At 43.2% G+C, this 14510-nt stretch overlaps 1 long non-coding RNA gene across 2 annotated transcripts in view; it reads left to right on the top strand.

Moving 5' to 3' along the window:
* LOC115094956 overlaps nt 1–14306 on the top strand; it is a 74014-nt gene extending 59708 nt beyond the window's left edge. For both annotated transcript variants that reach the window (XR_003857644.1, XR_003857645.1), the window contains exon 3: nt 13179–14306. This is a non-coding gene — a long non-coding RNA (uncharacterized LOC115094956). The remainder of the gene's footprint in view (nt 1–13178) is intronic.
* The last annotated feature ends 204 nt before the right edge of the window (nt 14307–14510 follow it).

Genomic DNA, 14510 nt, shown 5'->3' on the forward strand with positions numbered 1-14510 from the left:
ATAATTAATATCAGTGCTGTACCCAAAATCATCTACTGGGGGCAAAATACAGCTCAGAGGGTCACCAAAACGGTTCTGTTTGACCAAAATTCAAACATGAAAATTCTAGTCGATTCTAAATTTGACAAAATGGGTTCTCCTTAGTATGGACCATCAAATTAAATTTTGGTGGGTCCCCCAGTAGAAGAGGAAAGGGGAAAGCAAGAAAATTATCCTTTAAACTAAATAAATTCTTCCCCAAGTTACAACCACTTATTCACATTGCATTTCATATTTATAGGTTGCCCTATTCGAAAAAGGACCCAAGGTGGCTTACAACATCAGAAATATATCATACACTGGTGGCCTTTACTATCCTTGGGATTGATGCTATGAGATCAGAATGGAGTGGCTACATGACAGAATATGTGAAGCCATGCTGCAGAAAACAGGTTTCTTACCAACAAATGTTCTGTGGCATATTAGACAAACTACTCCCAGCACACACTCAATGCACGCTGTAACTATTCAATACAGTTGACAAAGCTACAGCACCAGAGCCTTCATATTAGAGCAGTTCTGGGTATAAAAAAAACGGGGTTTTCATTGGTTGCTTCATCCAAGCTGTCTCCTTATACTGAAGCACTGACATGTGTCCAGGGACTAAAGAATGACATCCTTTGTTATCTTAAAGTGCACATAGCTCCTAATCTGGTTTCACCTAACATCAGAGTGTGAAAAGCCAGTCCTCCCTAGTCTATAGGGGCACACACTGGAAAAAAATGTTTCATTTTTCACTTCATTTTCCTTTTTATTCCCTTCGTGTTGTTTCACTTTTTCCTCTGTTTCGTTTTGCTCATGTTGTTTTTAGTGAGTACTATTTTTTTTTTTTTAATAAAGTGTGTATTTTTGTGACTAGCATGCATGAAAATAGCAGAAATGACAATAAAAAAAGGATGTTTTCGGTGTTTTTTTCAGATGGGAAATGACACAAAGTGACACAGCATATATTACAGATGATTTTCTGTCATTTTAGAAATGACTGCACATCTTATGTCCCCCTTCCAAGTCACCCTGTCCAGTCATTGCAGCACTAGTCCTCAGCCTGGGGGGGGGGGGGGACGACGGACGACCATCCATCAGGCCCCTTGCAGAGCCCTGTAATTGTGGGTCCTGGGTCTGGCTGCTGGGCGTCACAGCTGGGTGCTGACTGGGTCCCTCTCCCCCTCGGAGGCTGTGAGTGCCCTCTCTGCAGCATCCCCAGCTCTGGCTGCCCCAGGGAGCAGGCGACCCGAGTCAAGGACTGAAACCAGGTGCTCAGCCACCTGTTCTAGCCCTGTTCTGTGACATGTACAGGTGTGCAAAAAACCCAAAGTCTCTGACCTGCCCTGAATGAGGCAAAAAAGAAATGCCATGGATTGGCAGAATGTTTCTGCATATCCGACTCTTGCCATCCTTCAAAGCTGTGGACGAAATGAAGCCGTGCGGCCTTTTCGGTTTGCTTTTTTTTCCTACTTACTTACAGCAAGTGCTGTTCTACGCTTTCGGTTTGCAACGGTGAGATTTCCAGCCCATGAGCTGAGAAAGTCGGGCCACTTGTGCTATTTTTTCAGGAAGCAGTTTTCTGTCCGCACTGAGAAAACAGTCTGCAGGAGCTTTTTTAAGCCTCCGACGTTGCCCCCATTTTCAGAGGGAACGCACGCGCCCATTCTCACTTTGAATATTGCTGCGCGCATGCCCGTGCACCACGGCTCCTACTTTTTCGGTGGGTACTTTTTTTTTTCCCCCATGGAAAATAGTACATACAGCTTTCAAATTGTCATTTTTGTGCCTTGAGATTTTCCTCCACATCAAAACAACCACAGGAAAGATGCATTGAGAGAGGGGCAAGCTTCAGAGAGCTGATTAACGCAGGTGAAGCGCTCCTTGCCCATGGTAACTTGCTCTCCCCAGGCACCTTTTTTTTTTTTTTTTTAATGCTCGAGGATGTCAGAGCCGCATTGTGCTCTGGGTGGGGGGGGACACCCTTGAGGACGGCCTGGAGGAAGGCAGTGTTCTCCTGTGACTGCGATGCTCGCACCCTAGGGTGGTTCCACCCCGATGATGCGTTGTTGGGGGCTCGTGGGGACCCCCTTCCCTTTGAATTCTTTTCTGAATGCACTGAGAGACCCACTTGGTAAACAAACTGGCAGCAAGTCCGTTGCCCCGTGGCTTCCTGAAATATAAGACAGCAGGTTAGGCAAGCAGTAGAAAAGTAAAGAAGACTTCTGCCATGAGGCGAGGCAGAATGAAATGACCCTGGGTCTGTCTGAAATACATTGATTCAAGATAAGCTTCTTCCAGGTAGGACCTTGAATGCTTTTCTTTTCTTTTCTTTTTTTTTACTTTCCATCTGAAATGTAAAGATATAAAGTCCAAACATACTAAAGGTGGTGAGAGATACTCATGAAGAAAGGAATTTGTGCCTTTCCTGGTTGACATGATGGGGGGGAGAGGGTGAGAACAGGGACTTAGGGAAAACTCCACCGCTGCACCCACTACAAAATTCACATTTGAGGTCTCCCAAATCAGCAGAAGGTAAAACTGCTCCACCGCTTCCACAGTTTTGCCGTAATGTATTTTGCCTGCCAAGCAGGAGTTTCCTGTGCTTTTTACATGCAGCTGATGAAGCTGCCTGCAGGGCCTGCCCTGTCCATTGAATGTGCTTATATGGACATCTTGGATAATCCCGCTGGCAACCGGGAAGCCTTCCAACCCTTCTGGCATTTCCTTTTTAGCGGAGTTTACATTGGGATTGCCCACAGGTACCCTCTCCCCCACCCAGCCCAACCACAGGCAGTCCTCTCCTAGTTGTAAGGGAGGTCAGGCTAGTCAGCTAGTTATTTCACAATTAAAAAGCGATGTCATGCCTTCATAATAAATACAGCGCAGGGAGCCTAAAATACACACAGTTAGGTCACTCGGTAGTTCTGTTTGATTCTGAACTTTATTTTCCATGCTATGTTCTGCACTCATGTACTTCACCACATGTCATAACTTAGGATGCAAATACTGTTTGCAGAAATACATTTTTTCTAATATCAGTCAGGCAGCTGAAAGCACTCATTTACCATTCCCTAGGGCTTTTTATGTACTGCAGATAGGGTGTCATGATGTCCTCTTCTTTGAAAAGGAATTCCAAATGACAAAGAGGAATTTTGTTGCCAGTCAAACTCTAAAAGCAAGGAAGCAGCTTTATGTAGCTTCACAGGTTACATATCCAAAGAATCCGGATAGTAAATATTTTCAGAAGCATTTTCATCATAATGGGGCCAAAGCAGCTAAACTGGAATCAGGGTTGCCAACTGGCTCCAGATTTTCAAGACAGGTTGATCCAGAAATTGTTTTATTCCAATGCATGCAGGTACCTGTAGTCTTGCTTTTCTGAGGGAATGCAATTGGGAAATCAGAATAAGTTCCAGCATGCAACAGGGTAAAACCAGGACTGGATCAACCTGTCCTGAAAATCTGGAGCCAGTTGGCCAACCCTACTTGGAATACAGAGCAAAAAACTCTTTAAAAAAAAGTGCCACATGTCCTATATTTAAAATGAATATTATTCCTCTGTGACTTCCAAAGCCCTTCCTGGTTCTGTGTCCTTAGGACATCTCTGGATCTCCAGTTGCATCCCTGTCAGAAATCAACTTGAATACCATCTGGGTTTATGGTACGACCCAATATGGAGAGGGGAGAAGCTTCTGCTGCAAGACAAGTCTCACTGATTTAAAACATTTAATCTACATAGAAGGGCGCCTTTTGGTCAGCTGCATGGAAGCTGTGCTTAGGAGACTGCTAGGGAAAGTGCATTTCAATGTATTTGCAATGCCTGACTTGATGACGCAGCATTCAAAATGTGGTAAAAATATTGCCATGCTTATGTCCTGGTCCAACTTTTGGCTGTATTATTTTAAGCTGTGACCCCTTTCACGGTGCACGTGCTGCTGAGCACGTGAATCCTGTGAGGCTATGCCCAGGCCCATGGCTTTGAAACACGACATTTATTATCCTTAGCCCAGAGATTACAGGCAAAGCCCCCAATCACTGCAGAGAGCACAGAGCAGGGCACACATGGGATCTGGGTTTCATGTTCAATCTCATCCTCTTCACTTAGCCATGAATGAAGGCTCAAGTGACAAGAGAGCAGAGCTTTAGCTGCAGACTGACTAATTAGGCAGCATCTGGAAGTAATTAAGCAAGGAGTCACAGCCGAGGAGAGCGCTGTCCTTATCATGATAGCAGGAGAACCCAGACAAACTCACTGCTTAGGAGCTTCCTTGCATGCCCGCCTCCATAATTAAATGGTGCAAAATGACAGTTTGGGTTGCCTTGAAGATGTTTGAAAGTATAAGAAAAGAATATGCAAGTTAAGTGGTGCTGCTGAATCACATACGGCTAAATGGAGTTTAAAGGTGGTTAGCTTTTATTTTTATGGTGGAGCACGTGCTTTAAATCACCAAGTCAAGAATTGGAATTTGCAAAGCAGCATTATGTAACTATGCATTGCAAGCATTCACTCTGCCATTACTTAATTCAGCTGTAAGGCTCAACGCAGCAGACCTTAGTCCAATAAGGACCAGTCTGTGGAGATGCCAAGAGCACTTAAGGCCATATGATCTTAATTGGATTAATAAAGGTCCACAGTGGAGAGCCTTATTGATATTGTAAATCAGCTTTCAGTTGAAAATGAGCAAAAGGGTAAGACTTACACAATGACTCTGGTTACCAGTGGGCACAAAAGTGAAATTTGAAATGCTGATGATTGCTTTTCGAGCCAAACATAACATGGGTCCTGCTTACGTATCTACTAAATGACAATAGTGTATTCTAAAGCAGGTCCTAAAATCAAGCCAGGGAGCTTTGTTTTGCAAGCACCATCTAAGCGAAAGATATGGTTGCTTCATGGCAGAGCAAGAGCAGTCCTAACCTATGAAATAATTTGCCAGCTGATATTAGGTTGGAGAAGAATCTTATGTTTAAGAAAAAGTTAAAAACCTGGCTCGTTCCTTAAAATAAATAGGATTGATTATACATTGTTTTTGCATCCCCTCAATGGCAGTTGGATTCAGTGAATAATTTGAATAGGGATGGGAGGTTGGGCTTTGTAGAGGGAAATATATTGGTTGATGGAACGTATGTGGTAACCGAGCCTGCTGTATCCCTTTAAAAGAGGTGATGAGGTAGAGGTGGTGTGGTAGAGGATGATGTGTTGGCTGCGATTGATAACGTGAGATTGACTGGAGTAGTTATATATGGGTCAGTGACATACTTCTTGCCAAATTTTGAAAGCCAAACTAAGGAGGTATTGCTTTCTGTGGTTTTTTTTTTAATTATTATTTTACTGCCTTATACCTTTTTGATTATGTTTTGTTATTGTTCACCACTTTGAATGGTCAGATGACCAGGAAAGGGATATATAAATGAAATAAACATAAACCCATCAATATTAACATTTACCTCAGGGGTTGAGAGCAAAATGTTCCTCCATAACTGCTTTAGCTCAAAGTAGTAATTTATGAGCTACAAAAAAGGCTGGTAGAGTTTTATTTGTATTGAGCTTAAGGGTGAATGAGCCAATAAGAATCTCTCTTGCAGACAGCCATGGCAGCATGAGAACCTATTGAGAGTGCTGAATTAAGGGCATGGTGGCACTGGCCAATGGGATTGCCACAGCCTTTTATTAAATTATTGCCAGTAGTGGTGCACCATTAATAACTGAACAAGCAAGAAATTGGAAATTGAGAGTCATATCTCCATGTAAGGATTTATTCAATAAAAAATGTTTCCATTGGTACAAAATGGAACAAATAATCATTTTTGCATGAGGCCCTTTGTAACTATGTACTGTTCAGTCGCGATGAAGAGTACTTCACATTGGCATACATCTTAAGTTGTACATGTGAATTTGAAATTTTGAATTTTTGTCTTTGGTACTAGGTAGGTTGTTTAAACAATTCTTCAGAGGAGAGCTCAGAGCACAGTTTCTGGACACATTTTATGTTTAAAGTTGGAAAAACACTCACACTCACACACACACACACACACACACACACACTCTAGTGTACCCAAATCTCAAAAAATATTCTTCATTTTCACCAATATTAAGAATGAGACAATCATCAAAGCATCGACGGTGAAAAGAACGCCTTCTGCTTTCAGAGAGAGAAAAATAAGCTATCATCATAAGTTGCTGAGTTATTATTTCTCATATAAAATGCAATTCCCTATGAAAAAATCATTTAAAGTCTCTGGGTCTCATTTGTCTCTTGGTTATGCTAGGTTTGCTCATTCTGTTTCCAATCCCATGGCTGGTGCAGGGGTATTAGGTGAACCTTATAGCCTTGCACAACGCACCCCCCCCCCCACCCCATTCCACACACACAGTTAAGTTATGCATTTATATTTTATATGAAAAATATCAGCGTACAGTATTCTGAGGTAAAGAGATCCCTCACATTATATTTACATGCACTGCTGTGATGCCAACCAGAAACCCCTGCATTAAAGACCCTTGGTACCCTTATGGTATTAGGCCTATTGTGATGTGTGCTGGGTGTGGGCTCGACCCTCTGAAAGCCCTAAAACACTAATACATTTCATCTCAGTTACACATGCAGACCCTCACCAAATACAGAACAGAGCAACCATAAAGTAAAAATACAAATGCACAGGCAAAAACTGAACTGGAAACAGTAAGAAGCCAAACTCTATGCAGTGCAACAGTGAGAAAACAGAACCATCACCATTCCTCAAACATCAAACAATAAAATAAATACATAATCATAATAGTAAAAACATACTAATAATATTTCAAAAAAGCTGATGAATAAAAGATCAAATAATTAAAAACTCATATACAAGTTTCTTTAAATGTCCCAAACACCAATAAAATATTTCAAAACAGCAGACACATCAAATAACACTTGAAATATAAAACTAAAAAGGATTTTAAAAATTTACGCTCTCAATACCTTGGAACTTTGATTTCCTGTCAACCTGAGATTGTCATGGATTAGTGGAAGAGGGATGCACAAACTTTCTCCTCTCTTTCTTTTATATATATATATATATATATATATATATATATACATACATACATACACACACACACACAAGCTCACACACACATATATGCTCCCTCTCAGACAACCCAGAAGCATCTCCATCTCTTCTTTGGTTGGGATCTACCAGCAGCGTCAGACCTTCATCTTCATTTCAGCTGCTGGCAGGTTGGAATCCACCGCAGTACCCATTCTGGCATTCTCCCTATCTCTCTCTCACACACACACACACACACACAAAACCCAGGCAACTTCCATTTTCTCTCTCACACATACACACACACAAAACTCCAGCAGGTTCACATCCTCTCTCTCACACCCCCCCCCCCCCCCCCCGATAAGCTCCCATTTACATCCACACACCAAGGGCAAGCTCCCATTCACATCCATCCAAATCCCATGCAGGCTCCCATTCTCACACACATACTCCCTACCCATCCCAGGAAGGCTCCCATGCATTCATATGTGCGCGCACACACACACACACACACACACGCACACACATCTCCACCCATCCCAGGCAGACTCGCAATCACTAAAAATTCAAAACTGATTTTTTTTTTTTACCTTTGCTGTCTGATCTTAGTTTTCTAATCGGTTGGTCACAGGCTTTTTTTTTCCACATTCCCTTTCTTGATTTTAGAAATCATGTATCTATTTGTTTTTTATTTACTCTGCTCTCTTCCTTACTCTTTTACTATTCTTTCCCCTGACCTTTTGCTTAATTTCTCTTTACCTATACATACACCTTTTTCTACCAATATGTGGTATCAATTAATGTATAAACATTCTATTACATCGTACCCCAACACTCCTTGTATTGCGTGTTCTCAACATTTTCATACCACTAAAATGGCAGGTTTTGTTCTGACAATACCCCTATCTCTTTCAAATGTTTCTTGCATTATGGCCAGAAATGTTCCTCAATATATGCCATTATGGGGATTTGTATATTAGGGAGAAAAATAAGGGGACGGATGATTTGACTAAAATTCAAACTAAGTTGTGCGCTCTTCAGGTTGAACAGCTGAAAAAACAAAAAGAGGAAGAGACAAATAAGGTGATTGGGACAGAAGGAGTTAAAGCATGTGCAGATAAAGACTTTTACAGGGTCTCTTTTTTGTCTGCTCTCTCTTTCTCTCACATACACATGCACAGGCTCTCACACTCACATGCAGTCACACACATACATACACAACTCTCACTCTAAAATACTCTCTCTTTCAAATGCTGTCTCACTCTCAGACACACACACGCAGACTCTCACTCTCACATGATGTCTCACACAAACACACAGGCTCTATCACTCTCAGATGCTGTCTCATACAAACACAGGCTCTATCGCTCTCACACACACAGGGCTCTTACGTGCTGTCTCTCCGATCGTACAGGCTCTCACTCCTACATACAGTCTCTCAACTCATTCTCTCTCACACACTCACACACACACACACACACACACACACACACATTCTACAGGGCCTCAGCCTCTCTCTCTCACCTCTGGGCCTCCACTTTGCGGGTCACCGCAGGGTGGGCTCTGCAATGGCCCTGATCTTCTTGGGTCGCCGTGAGGTGGGTCCGCAGAGGCCTTGTTGCCAGGCCTCCTCTTCTCGGGCCACCACAAGGTGGGATCTGTGGTGTCCCTGCTGCCGGGCCTTTTTTTCTCGGGCTGCTGCAATGCACTGGCCCTGACGCAAACACTGCTCTTCTTCTGCAGTGGCCGCAATGCTCCTCCTCCTTCCTGCCTGTGCAGCTCTGGCAATGTTTTTCTTCCAGGGCCGCGCAAGTAGGAAAGAGGAGGAGCACCTGGACATGACATTTTCTTCCGCCGCCGGTGGGAACAGGTCCACCGATGGCAACACGGGCCTCTCCCTGCTCCAGTGCAATTGCATGGTTTGCACACCCGGTGGTGCCGGGCCTGGCTGCACATGTGGGGCTGCTGTCGCTCACAGAGCTAGCAGCCCTGCATGCTACCTCTCAAATTTGTTTTTTTTTTGGGGGGGGAGGGGTCGATATTTGGCCAAATTCAAAGATCATGCCATCCGTACCAAAGACAAGATCCTTCTTTGTAGCCATTCCTAATGGCCACTGGGGGTGAAAAAGGATCTCACTAGATTGCAGTGGAATTTACAGTATATCTGGTCATTGGTGAAAAAGAAATATACCTAAATTATCAAAATTCTGATGGGCTTTGATTAAAAAAAAAAATCTCTATTTTTCAAGCTCTTCCTTGTCTACGCCCTACACAGGTTTTGAAGCCATTGCAACGAAAGATGGTTTTCTTTATCTGGAATCAGAGACCACCTAGGGTAGCCAGGGAGTATTATATCGAAGCCGGGGGGGGGGGGGGGGGGGTCGGACTGCCCTCTTTAGTTCACTACTATGTAGCATCCCAACTTAAGCAGGTGATTGTCATAATTTAGGCACTACAAAACAATGGGTGGCGATAGAGCAGGCCCTGGCCGGCGGCCCTCCATTGTATACTTTGTTCTGGTCGGGGGGGGGGGGGGGCCTCTCAACGCGAGACCTTAAGGCCCTTCCACCCCCCTTTCAAAGTACGTATACTATTTGGAAGCGTTGGAGATACCTCCTAGTGGAGGGTCGGCAGTACTCAGTCCTCACCCTCATTCGGTATTTAAGAGCTTTCACTGCAGGGCGCTCTAACCCGATATTTCGATATTGGGAAATGAAAGGTCTCGGTAACTTGGGGGCAGGTACGGCAAAATGGCATGGTGCCCTTTGCGCAGTTGCAATGAACTTATGGCCTGCCTGAGACGGACTTTCTAGCCTGTGCCCAGTTGAGACATTTTATTGTTAAGAGCGGGGTAGCTCTGGATCTACAAGATGGTCGATCTCCATTTGTGGGGTATTGTATATTAGCTGGCAAAATACAGAAAACGAATTCTAAGGTATATCAGTTATTGGTGGGACCAGCCAATGTGGTGGCGGCACATTTTTTGGCATGGGAACAAGACCTGGGAGGTATTTGGGATAAGGGTAAATGGGAGGAGTGTTTCCGTAATTTAGGGCAGACCTCCATGTCAGCGGCAATAATGGAAAATCAATATAAACTTTTATATCGTTGGCACTACTCTCCAGCCCTAATAGCCCGCTGGGTGCCTGGTCATTCTCCACTATGCTGGCAGCAATGCCCTAGTGTAGGCTCGTTTATACACATGTGGGGCACTGTCCACAGATTCATAGTTTCTGGAGAGACTGCCAGGAATTGCTGAAGAAGGTTACCGGGGTCCAGGTCCACTCTTGGCGGAACACTGGTTATTGGGGATTCACTGTGAGGCTCTTACGGACGACCAGCAGTCACTATTCATGTATGTGATCACTGCGGCACGTTTATCGGTGGCTACCCATTGGAAATCTCCCGTGATTCTGACTAGGCAGCAGCTCCTTTCTAAGCTGAAAACCATTCATCTCATAGAAAACTTGACGGCGGTTCGGAGGGACACGCGCCCCAAATTTCATAGGATCTGGGCACGTCTAAAGCCGCTCCTTCAGAATTAAACTAGTTTTAGAGAAGCAATCCCACTCGGGTTTGGCAGGGGATCTTGGGTAGAGATAGTGGGGGAGGAAGGGTAGGGGAAAGGGATAATGATGGGATGGGAAGAGGGGTGGGGGATGGTCTCATGAGAGGGGAGGGCAGCGTACATGAGGAGGTAGGTTCTGGATGAACAGAATCCATTGTATGTATCTGTCTAGTGTTTCTAATTATGAAAACTAGAACTGGTGATTTCCATGTATTAATATGATCAGTTGACACTGTTTGTTAAATATGTTTATTTTAATTAATAAAAATTGTCAATAAAAAAAAAAAAAAAGACCCATCTCTAAACACCTTGCCATGGGTGCTTTTAGATCAGAAATGTCTGATTCATTGTGCTCACCAGAAAAGTTAGTAAAACAATTCTGGGTTTTAACTGGAGACAAATCCATCTAATCATGGACATTGAGTTTTTATGCAAGATGTGTTTTGAAGTGATTGCTTGCCTTGCAGTGTGCTTGTTGAATCTAAAGTTGTATAGAGATCTACCTGCTTGTACTTTTTCAAATAGTAGGAAACACAGTCAATGCAAAATTAAAAGCTGATGGAGGGAGCATGCACTAATTCAGGTTTCAAAAGAAAGGACTGGATTATATCATACAGCAGAAACAGTGTCCTGCTGCTTATGACTTTATAGCGAAATATCTGGCTTACAACGATGAGGTGCCCATTAACCTTTTTTTCCCTAAGTAAGTTTAATTTAGCTCCTAAATTTGACAATCATTAAGAGTTGTGTTGTCATTCAAACTTCATGAACACAGTTTAAAATCAGACTGAAAGCATTTAAAACCAAGCATGTGTCAGGCCTCATGCAAAGGAGATTATCCTGTTTCTAGTATTGTTTCATTGATTGACAAATTCATTTATATTGTAGGCTGTATTGTCTTATTGATTGGTTACTTTTACATTTATCATTTTAATTTAAAAATCACTTTGAGTTTTTATGGAAAAGTAGCATCTACAGGAAATCAAAGAAATACGAAGTGAACACCTAAACATAAAGATTACTTTCTCATATCAACATTTTGTTACCAGATCATGAATTCTAAAATATTAACTTTCTAATGTACTAGACAGAAAAAATATCTGCCTGTTTCTTATAACCACCACAGTAAAACTATTTAAATCTTTTTTTGTTACTCTACAGCAGACAAATGTTTACCTTCTTTTTCTAGGACTGAATGCAAGCTTTTGTGAAGCCACATCATTGTAATTAAAAAAGAAAAAAAAAACGTGATCAAATAACCAGAGTGTGCTTTTAATTTCTCGCTTTAATTCTTTTAAAAGAGGTTCTTTTTCATATTGCATATGTTGTCATTTCACTGAGGCTTCCTAGTGGTCTTCAACAGTTCATTTATGCTAGGATTCCATAAACCCTGCAGCCAGGGTCTCCTTATGTGGCCACCCACTGAATCTGGCTGTCTAAACAATATCTGTCTGTGTCTAGGACACAGTTAAGCAAGTTAAAAATGGATTCTCCCCGAGGTGGGGGCAGGGCATTTTTTGAGGAGCGGACATCATTGGAAGGGTATGCCGTAGTGGAGTACACACACGGACCCTCCTAGGTAAACTCGTGTTGCGTGTTTTCGCATTTCTTCCTTCTTGATTCATTTCAAGAGACGGAAGCCACTCTCCCTTAGTGGCTGCATGACTGGCACATATGTGGCAAAGGAAGCCCATGTGGCTCATAAAGATTACCGGCGTCGTTATGCAGACGTTAGGGTCTGAAGAAGATCCTCAGCCACCGTTGCGGTGTCGGGAAAGGATCTGCATCGCAAAGGGTTTTCTGTCGCTTGCCTTTCCCATGTGTCATTTCAAGATATTTTGAAAGATTAAGTAAACTTGGCTATTTGAGGCATGCAATTGCATTCAGAATTTTCATCCAGTGGCACTGAAAATGTGTAGGTTTGTTTGCTATTTTAAAGCACCATCTCTCTAAATGTAAAGGAATTGAAAGTGTTTACGTGCACACATGCCCATGCAATCCCATATAAATACACACACAAACATCTACCCATATACTTTATGCTCACCACAGTGATGAGAATAAAGGTGTGTGGTTGCCATGTTAGTTCACTTGGATACATAGAAATAAAGGTCAACAAACAAGGGGAAGGTGAGATCTTATGGTTGCACTAATTGAATACATTTGCTACCAGTGTTCAGGGGCAATGCTTCATTCACCAGGTCAGCGCAAAAGAAAAAGAAAATCAATTCACTTCCTCCTGCATCGCTTTTCTTCGTCTAATGCATTCTGCATGAATTTTGCAGCCGTCTTAACGTGAGCTCTTATGAGATCATCTTCATGTACCATTTGACATGCCTTTCGCAAAAGGTTCAGCATAGTCTCCACCACTTTTAGTTCAACTTATATGGTATTATTGTCCAACCGCCTTGCATTGACAAGATAGGGCTCCATTATACATTCCTATGGTTCGCTGCTATTCATACTGCCTAGGAGGCCTATTTCAGGTTAGGTTTCGTGATGTTCACAATTATGCAAAAGCAGTGATATAACATCTTTTTTTTTTTCTTTAAACCAGATCTTTACGAGGATGATTGAGTGACAAGATGATCCTGACCATATCCAGATTCCCTGGGCCAAGAATCTGTGAGGAGTGAAAGGTCATGTGGGCGTATTCAGAAGGAACCTTTTTTTTTCTTCCTCCCCTCGTATCCCAGTTCTGTGCCTCTCTTGCAGGGCTGGGCTCAGGACTGCAGCACACACTAGAATCGTGCTACGCTTTCTACTGGCGAAGAGAGGCAGAGCCGGCCCATACAAACAAAGGAGGCCAGGGTGCGGAGAAGGGACATCACCACAGTAAAAAAAAAAATCGAGGTCCGGCGGGTTCAGGGCTCTGGAACAGAACCTGCACTTCAGCACCCTGCAGGCAGGAGCACTTTTTGACCACATTGTGGGTGGGATTGCATCCAGGATGCAAAATGTAAGAGGACTTTGCATTGCTGGGGTTTAATGCTGACTTCCGGCCACCGACGGACTTCGATTAAACTGAGGCAATTCCAAAGAAGGACTGCACTGTAAACCGCCCACAGGGAGCCCGAGGATGCACTCAGAGGAAAGTAGGGAAAGGAGATGTCATGCAAACATTCAAATATTTAGTAAGCTCCAATAAAATACCAGGAGGAAGCATTTTCCATAGAATGAAAAGCTTAAAGACAAGAGATTATTATCATTGAAGGGAAGGAATGGGAGAAGATACTTTTTCCCCTGGGAGGAGCGGGGACGTTGTAGGAGCCAAAACAGAGGTAGAAGTCCAGCCTGCTTGGGAGAGACTCAGAGGGAACGTTGATGGCAGGGGGGTAAGGAGGGAGAAGACCACGGGTCGAATAAGACCTGCGACAGCACAAATGGGCAGACTGCTTGGATCACGTGGTCTTTCTTTGATGTTATCTTCTGTGTTTCTAAGCAACTCTATAACACCCACATTGTGGTGAGGTTCATGACCAAAATAAAGAGGACCAGGGCTCTTCAACCGTATAGAAACTTACAATCTGATGGCAGATAAGGACTTTAAGGTGCATCCGGCCTACCCAAGGTCATTCCTGCTGCAATACCATAGACCTCAATTCACTGCTGGTTTTCACCTCATTTCTTTGTAACCATAGTAACATAGTAATGACAGCAGAAAAAGACCAAATAGTCCAACCAGTCTGCCCAGCAAGTTTCTTATGGTAATAAATGCAGCTCCATGCAGGTTACCCCCATGTGTTCTGTTAAGGGTAGTAACTCCCGCTCCATGCAGGTTACCCCCATGTGTTCTGTTAAGGGTAGTAACTCCCGCTCCATGCAGGTTACCCCCATGTGTTCTGTTAAGGGCAGTAACTCCCGCTCCATGCAGGTTACCCCCATGCTT

This window comes from Rhinatrema bivittatum, chromosome 7, assembly GCF_901001135.1.
Source record: "Rhinatrema bivittatum chromosome 7, aRhiBiv1.1, whole genome shotgun sequence".
NCBI lineage: Eukaryota > Metazoa > Chordata > Amphibia > Gymnophiona > Rhinatrematidae > Rhinatrema > Rhinatrema bivittatum.